Consider the following 6,701-nt stretch of genomic DNA (forward strand, 5'->3'; position numbering starts at 1 on the left):
CGCGAATTACATTCCTTCCACATAGACTTAAGTTTTGCACCGGAATGAGCCGTAATTAACTGTGGTTCAATACCCTCAAACAACGAGTCTGGAGACACAAGACGGTCGAAGTCATCGTTAAATGTACTGAAAGCTTCGGCCACCTGCTCCCAGAACTCCCGACCACCCTCATCTAGCTCACGCCGTGTAAGTGCGTCACCAGATGTGATAAATTTCTCGAAAAAATCTTCAGAGAAGAGTACGTTGAGCAGGCGATACAAACAGTGCTGCTCTGCGTTGAGTGGTCTCTGCAGAAGGCCCCCTACCACGTATGGCCTGCCGCTGACGGTCCAGTAGCAGCTCCATGGCATTCTGGGACTCATCGTACCCCTGAAGGATAGGGCCTTGTTGGTATTCTTCGCCACAGAAAGCTTACGCGCGGTACACTCTAACTTTAGTTGATCTACCGTCCAAGTGCTGTAGTCGTCCGACGAGGGCGGAGGAACTGTGCGCTTGCTGCCTGCCTTCTGTACAGCAGTCCAGTGTGTGCTCACACAAGCTCCACTACTAGTGGAGGCATCTGCGACCGTCGAGACGGCGGACTCCATGCTAAACGAGAGACCTCGAGCACACCGGTTTGTGTTGCTGAAGCAAAACGTCTGTGCTTCGTGACCCGAAGGGTCCCGATCCCGTTAAGAGTGAATTAATCATGATCTGCACGTACACGTAACCCTGACTGGATCATGCTCCGTCGTGATCCCTTTAGGAACCGGCCTAAACGACATTTCGCCGTGCGAATTTTTAAAAGATTCGGTGTTTAGCGCTGCGCTCCTGTACCCGCAGGTGGATGGGGATGCCACAGAGAGTGCATTTCACTATTTCTGGGACTCAATTATCCGTGTGGTGCTCGGGTTTGTGTTTAGGCGTGCTTACATCAACCGGGATTCGAGCAAGAAATCCTCGTCAGGTTTGAAGCGACCCGACTTTTTGTTTGCTTTGGATCATATCTGTGTTTTTCGTGGTGAGGAGAAAGAACCTCGTACTTCTATCACTGTGCCTCGTGAGGAGCTCTTTAAAACGCTGGTGTGGTCCTACGGTGGAGTGCCGTATGTGTTTGGCTATGCTGCGTCGGGCTTCGAGCTATAATTATTTGCTATCTATCAAGACGTCACGGGCAACGTTAAAACCCACCTTATTGGAGTGTTCAACTTGCAGCATGTGCCGGAACGTTTTCGACTTGTACTGGCACTTCTAAATTTGTGTCTGCTTTTCCCGGCAATTGTGCAAAACTGTCCAGCCTCGGCAGGGACCGAGTTCATGGACATCCATCGCGCCAATGGCGTCAAGGTGCGGTTGAGTCCGATTTTCGTCGATAAGATCTTTTATACGCAAGAAGAGTATCGTCGCGTGAAGCAGATCTACGATTCTTTGAAAGCTTATGGGGTTCCTTGTGCCGATGCAGTCGTCACGGTGGATTCAGACCAATTGAGGTTGACACTTAAGCCCCGCGGCATTGAGATGAAGCCATGCAGCTTGAGTGAACTGTTCGTCGCGCTCGGGAACGTTCTCGAGGCCCCTGTAGTCCTCCATCGCAACGGGTGGATGCACAGATACATCCGTTGGTCTAACGTGATCAAGCATATCGACCGCGTTGAATGGTTTTTGATCGACTTCGCTGATGCAGCTCAAAGTCCGCAGAAATATCCCAGCGACGATCACTTGACGCACGACGAACACGCTTCAGACATTTTTATGGAAGGTGGATCCCACACGACTGCGGTTGACTTATGGGCCGTAAGATACCTGGTGAAGACAAGTAAGATTGAACGGGATTGGACTGCGGAGCCCGAAAGAGCACTTTTCCTAGATCGGTTGATGAACACAGACCCGATTGCTCGGCCGACGGCAGACGAAGCCTTACAGCTTCTGTCACGTTTTGAACGTGAAGCTGCTGAGCAGGAATCACAGGGCAAGGGTGTGCGCAAGAAGCACAGACGTGCCTGAATTTTTACATCGCTATGGCACTACCATTACGCGCTGGGACGAAGTACTATGGTGCTAACAACAGGAGTAGTCGATGAATGAACAACACACGTTTACTTCGAATGTAAGAGAAATCTCGGTTGACGAGAGGAACTCGTTGACACACCGCAGCAGCTATCATGCGGTGCGAATGTGGCCACGGTTGTCGGATACGCCCGCCTTCACGGCGGCCACCCCGATACTATCTATAGTCGGTTAAGTTCACCATCGAAGCATTCTCTATTAATCCCTGAACGCTGGAAATCGTCGCGGTCTGCACCGTCGCCGGCATGTTTGCGTAGAGGGGACGGTGCCAAAGTTGTCAATATCACTCATCGTGATTGTGCCGTAGACGGTGAGCTGAGTGGTAGAATGAAAAGCCGGTCTTTTGCATCTAAATAAGCTCGGAGCAGCGGGAACATCGTGGCACTTGCGCAAACGCCGTCCACGCCGTGCCATTCCACTCCGTTATGTTCGGATTGTTATTCGTGGCGAGCCTGTGCATCACGCGGTTCTTTATCACTTGGACGGATTTGACGGTTGATGCTGTGGCGACCATGGTGTTGGTCAGCGTCTTGTACGACCACGTGACCGCATCGGCCGAGTTAGCAAACTGACCCTAGAGTATTGAGCGCGAGAGCACGATTACTTCTACGAACTATTAAATGAAGTACATTAGAGCCTTAAGTTGATGCTTGTGACGGGGTCACACAGCACCTTGCGCTTGAGGAAGTTAGCTTCCGACAGTATACAAACTCTCAGTGAACGGCAGCTCACAGGTCCCCTCTTTATCAAAAGAGAGCGAAGTGACCTATTTAGCCCCTTAGCTCCCATATGTTGGAAGTTCCAACATAAGAGGTGTATACCCTAATTCAATCTTGTTGCAGTGTCTTTGTTTATGTTGGAACGCTCAACATAAGAGATTTTTTTACTTGAGGTTTGTATTACACATCTGTCAGGTATCCTCGTATAATGAAATTGTGATTAATTTTGTGAGTAAAAAAGACGCATGTACAGGTTTGGGGTGGCTTTTGCTGCGGATCGGATCAGCATGATAGAAAAGGGTAAGAACTCACCCATCATTGATGTGTGGGCCACACAGTGTGGCCCACAGCCACCAAATTCACTCATTCTCGAAAAAAATGTTAGAGTAAGAAGATGCTGGGTCCTGTCGGCAAGACCCCGCGGTACAAACTCACGGCCAGGGAAATATAACTGTGCCTGGACCTTCGGCGTCGAGATCAACGTGTACGTCGCGAGGTGGCAAAGGAGGAAGCAAAGGAGGAAGCGGCACCCAAGAGGACCGGCGCGCTTGTGAAGAAGAAGGCAGCGAAGGAGACGGCTGCAAAGACCGCGCGTGCGCCAGCAAAAACCAGGAGTAGGGTGACGGCGGCATCAAAGGAGGCAGATGCGGAAGTGGGGTGCACGGAGGCGAAGGAGACGGAGCCGGTGTTTTCTACGCATGACGGCGAAGAAGTGGAGAGTGTATTGGCAGACTTGGTGACAGTGGTCGGGTCTACGGAGGGGCTCGCGACGCCAGCTCGTATTCTTGACAGGGCTGTCGCCACTGCGCTACCTGCTGTGGTTTCATCTCGCTCTGCAACGCGCGAACGACCTGCAGTACAAATTTCCGGGAAGCGTCGACGTGGCATTCTCCAAGACGACGCCTCAAAAGAGGTAATTATTATGTCTACCAGACCCAACATAAGCACAGTTGTGGTGTTATTTGTTCAACATACTAATCAGCATAATTATTTTTGGTAACACATGAAGAAACCATCTGGCGACGAAGACGGAAGAGACACAGCACCCGTTGCACCTGTGTCCCAAGCGTGTGTTGTCGATGGAGATTCGAATATGATGGCGACAGGAGCTGAAGAATGCACGGGGCTGAATTCGGATGAAGACCCTGATCTTCAAGAGGAGCCGGAGGAGGATGACGACGCCAGCTATGACGACGATAGCGTGGATGATTGGGATGGTGATTGGGATCTCGGTAATCTAACGGATGAAGATTCTGATGGCGTTCCTGAGGAGCTTCCGGAATCGATTTGGTCGAGTGTAGCCAAAACCAAGGGCGCGATGTCGTGATGAGAAGGTCTGGTTGGGAGTACGGTACGCTATATTGCTTGTGTTCTACATAAGAAGATTGGTTTAGATTAATTGTCAGCTTATGTACAACATATCGTGGTGTACGAATGTTTGTAGATTCTGCCAAATTTGGACCAGACCTCGAATACAAGGATCTCTACAGCGACGCTTATGGGCCAAGTGACAGCGTTATGGAAGTTGGCGACGACCCGCTAGCCTTCATGTTCTATTTCATGCTGCCAAAATTGTGGAGGCAAATTACTGTAGAAAGCAGCCGGTATCACGCTCAAACGATACCACGGCGTGCGCGGGCGATTCGATCGCAGCGTCTGCAAGGTGGAGAAGCTGAGGAAATTGGTGAAATTCGTCGACGACTTGCCGGTGTTTCGGATATAGAGCCCTGGGAGATTCTCAGAGTTATGGCTTTGTTGGTGGCACGGATGCTAGTACCTATTCGGAAGGGCATAGCAGCACATTGGTCTACAAAAAGAGTGGGTGCTCTTCCTGCTAATCGCATTGGACTCTACATGTCGAAGAATCGCTTCTTCCACATTATGGGCTACATACATCTGTCCAACAACAATTCTCCCCAAGCCAAGGTGGGCCGAGCGTGAAAAATTAGACCCGTTGTTGATGTGCTTCAACGCACGTTTGCTCGCGGCTACACAACGCCTCCGGGCATTAGTTTTGATGAGGCAACGCTGCTCACGCTATAATCCAACTCGCCAGTACAACAAGGACAAGCCCCGCAAGTGGGGCTCCAAGATATTCGTTGCAGCATGTGCCAAGACGTCTTACTGCATGAGGTTCGTATTCAGCAGCAAGCTCAGGCTTGCTGCTTTTTTGTCGAAGTCCTTATGTTGGATATGGGTAACATAAGTATTTTATTAATATTTAATATGCTAACTTATGTTTATTTTTTTATTTTTTGCAGAATTGAGATTTACTGCGGTTCTAAAACACACCTCCGAGCACCAGTCCCGGCCGACAACAACAGCGGAGAGGCCGCCGTGCTCAGAAACATGAACGCACTGTGTCCACCTTCGTCGAAGTCGTCGTGGCGTTTGATGATCATAGACCGCTTTTATACCTCTGTGAGGCTCGCATTGGAGATGCACCGCCGCCGGCTATATCTTACCGGCACTAATCAGACAGATCGATCCGGTTACGCCCGTGGGGTGATTACAAAGAAAAAAAACAGTGAACAAGCGCAAAGTATCGATCCCACCTCAGGGGACCACATTGCTGGCCCAAAGTAAGCAATTTTCAATGCTGACAGCAGCAATGTGGATGGATCGTAATCCGGTCTACGTGCCGTCTACTGGGGGCAGCAGAGCGTCAGACACAGTCAGTGAGTATGCGTCTATTTATTTATTTGCATTGTATAAGTTACCAACTACGGATATGTCGTCACAGTGAGGCGTGTACACGGGGAGATGCGTGCAGTGCCTACACCCGGTCTTATTCGGGACTACCATCGATGGATGGCGTTCACGACAAGCTGCGAATGCAGCGATACAGCGTACAGCTCGCGTACAAGAGCCGCAAGTATTACAGAACTCTTTTTCTTGGCCTTTTCGACATGGCGCTAGTGAATGCCTTTATTGCACATCGCCACTACCGGAAGGTAAAGATGAAGAACCCGCCCAAACATTCGGCCTTCTTTGAAGCGCTGATGGAGCAGCTGCTTGCAGTCGACAATCAAGAAGCTTTCGAGCAAATTGAGGTATGCTGACTGGTCAGCACAAGAATCGCATTGGCCAGTGCCGTTTCCAACTTAATGTCGTTATGTTGGTACATTGTAGCAAGCGACACCAGCAAAGGAACTAACAGCGGCATCACCAGCAAGGTGTGAGTCTGCACCGCGTGGCCAAAGAGATGAAGGGGCTACTGAAACAGAAGACGGGCATCATCTGGAAGAGAGCCCGGACACGGTGGACTGTGACCAGGGCATCAAGAGGCGACACCGCTCATGCAAGGTCTGCGCTGTGTATAAGTCCAAGCCAAGGAAATACACGAAGTACTTCTGTCCGGAATGTTTCTCTGGAAACCAACGGCTCGTCATACTCTAATCTACATCCCTATATGCCTATCTAACACACTTCTTTGACTAGTAAATATCTCTGTAGCATTGCCCGAGCGCCGAGGGAAAACCCCTGTTTCCAGATATGGCACGAAGACTGGAGAAATGGCAACGCCATCCTGCGCACGTTGCTACAGGAGCACACGCTCAACCGCCCGCCTCCGACTCATCCAGGCAAAAAGCGCGCTCGTACCGCGTAGGATGGACGCGGCGACTCGCGCGGCGATGAAGACGGCAGTGCGGCTTAGTACGGTCGCGAGGGTAGCTCAAACGAGCGCGCAGTCGAAAACTAGGAGTAGGATGTAAGGTCATACATGTCAGTAAGCTGATGCGACAGCACGCAATCAAATGAAACACATTTCTGCTGCTGCTTTGATTGGTTCGCAGTTTTGACTCCTCAAGTGCTGCACGTGTGAAACATTAAGAAAAAGGGTTCACTCAGTAAAAAGTACATCTCTTAAGTTGATATCTTAACATTAGCGCTAAAAATGGTTCGATTCGTTCAGCATAAAGCGCCCTATGCTGT

The sequence above is a fragment of the Phytophthora infestans genome, genomic scaffold (genome assembly GCF_000142945.1).
Source record: "Phytophthora infestans T30-4 supercont1.48 genomic scaffold, whole genome shotgun sequence".
In the NCBI taxonomy this organism is placed as follows: Eukaryota; Oomycota; class Peronosporomycetes; order Peronosporales; family Peronosporaceae; genus Phytophthora; species Phytophthora infestans.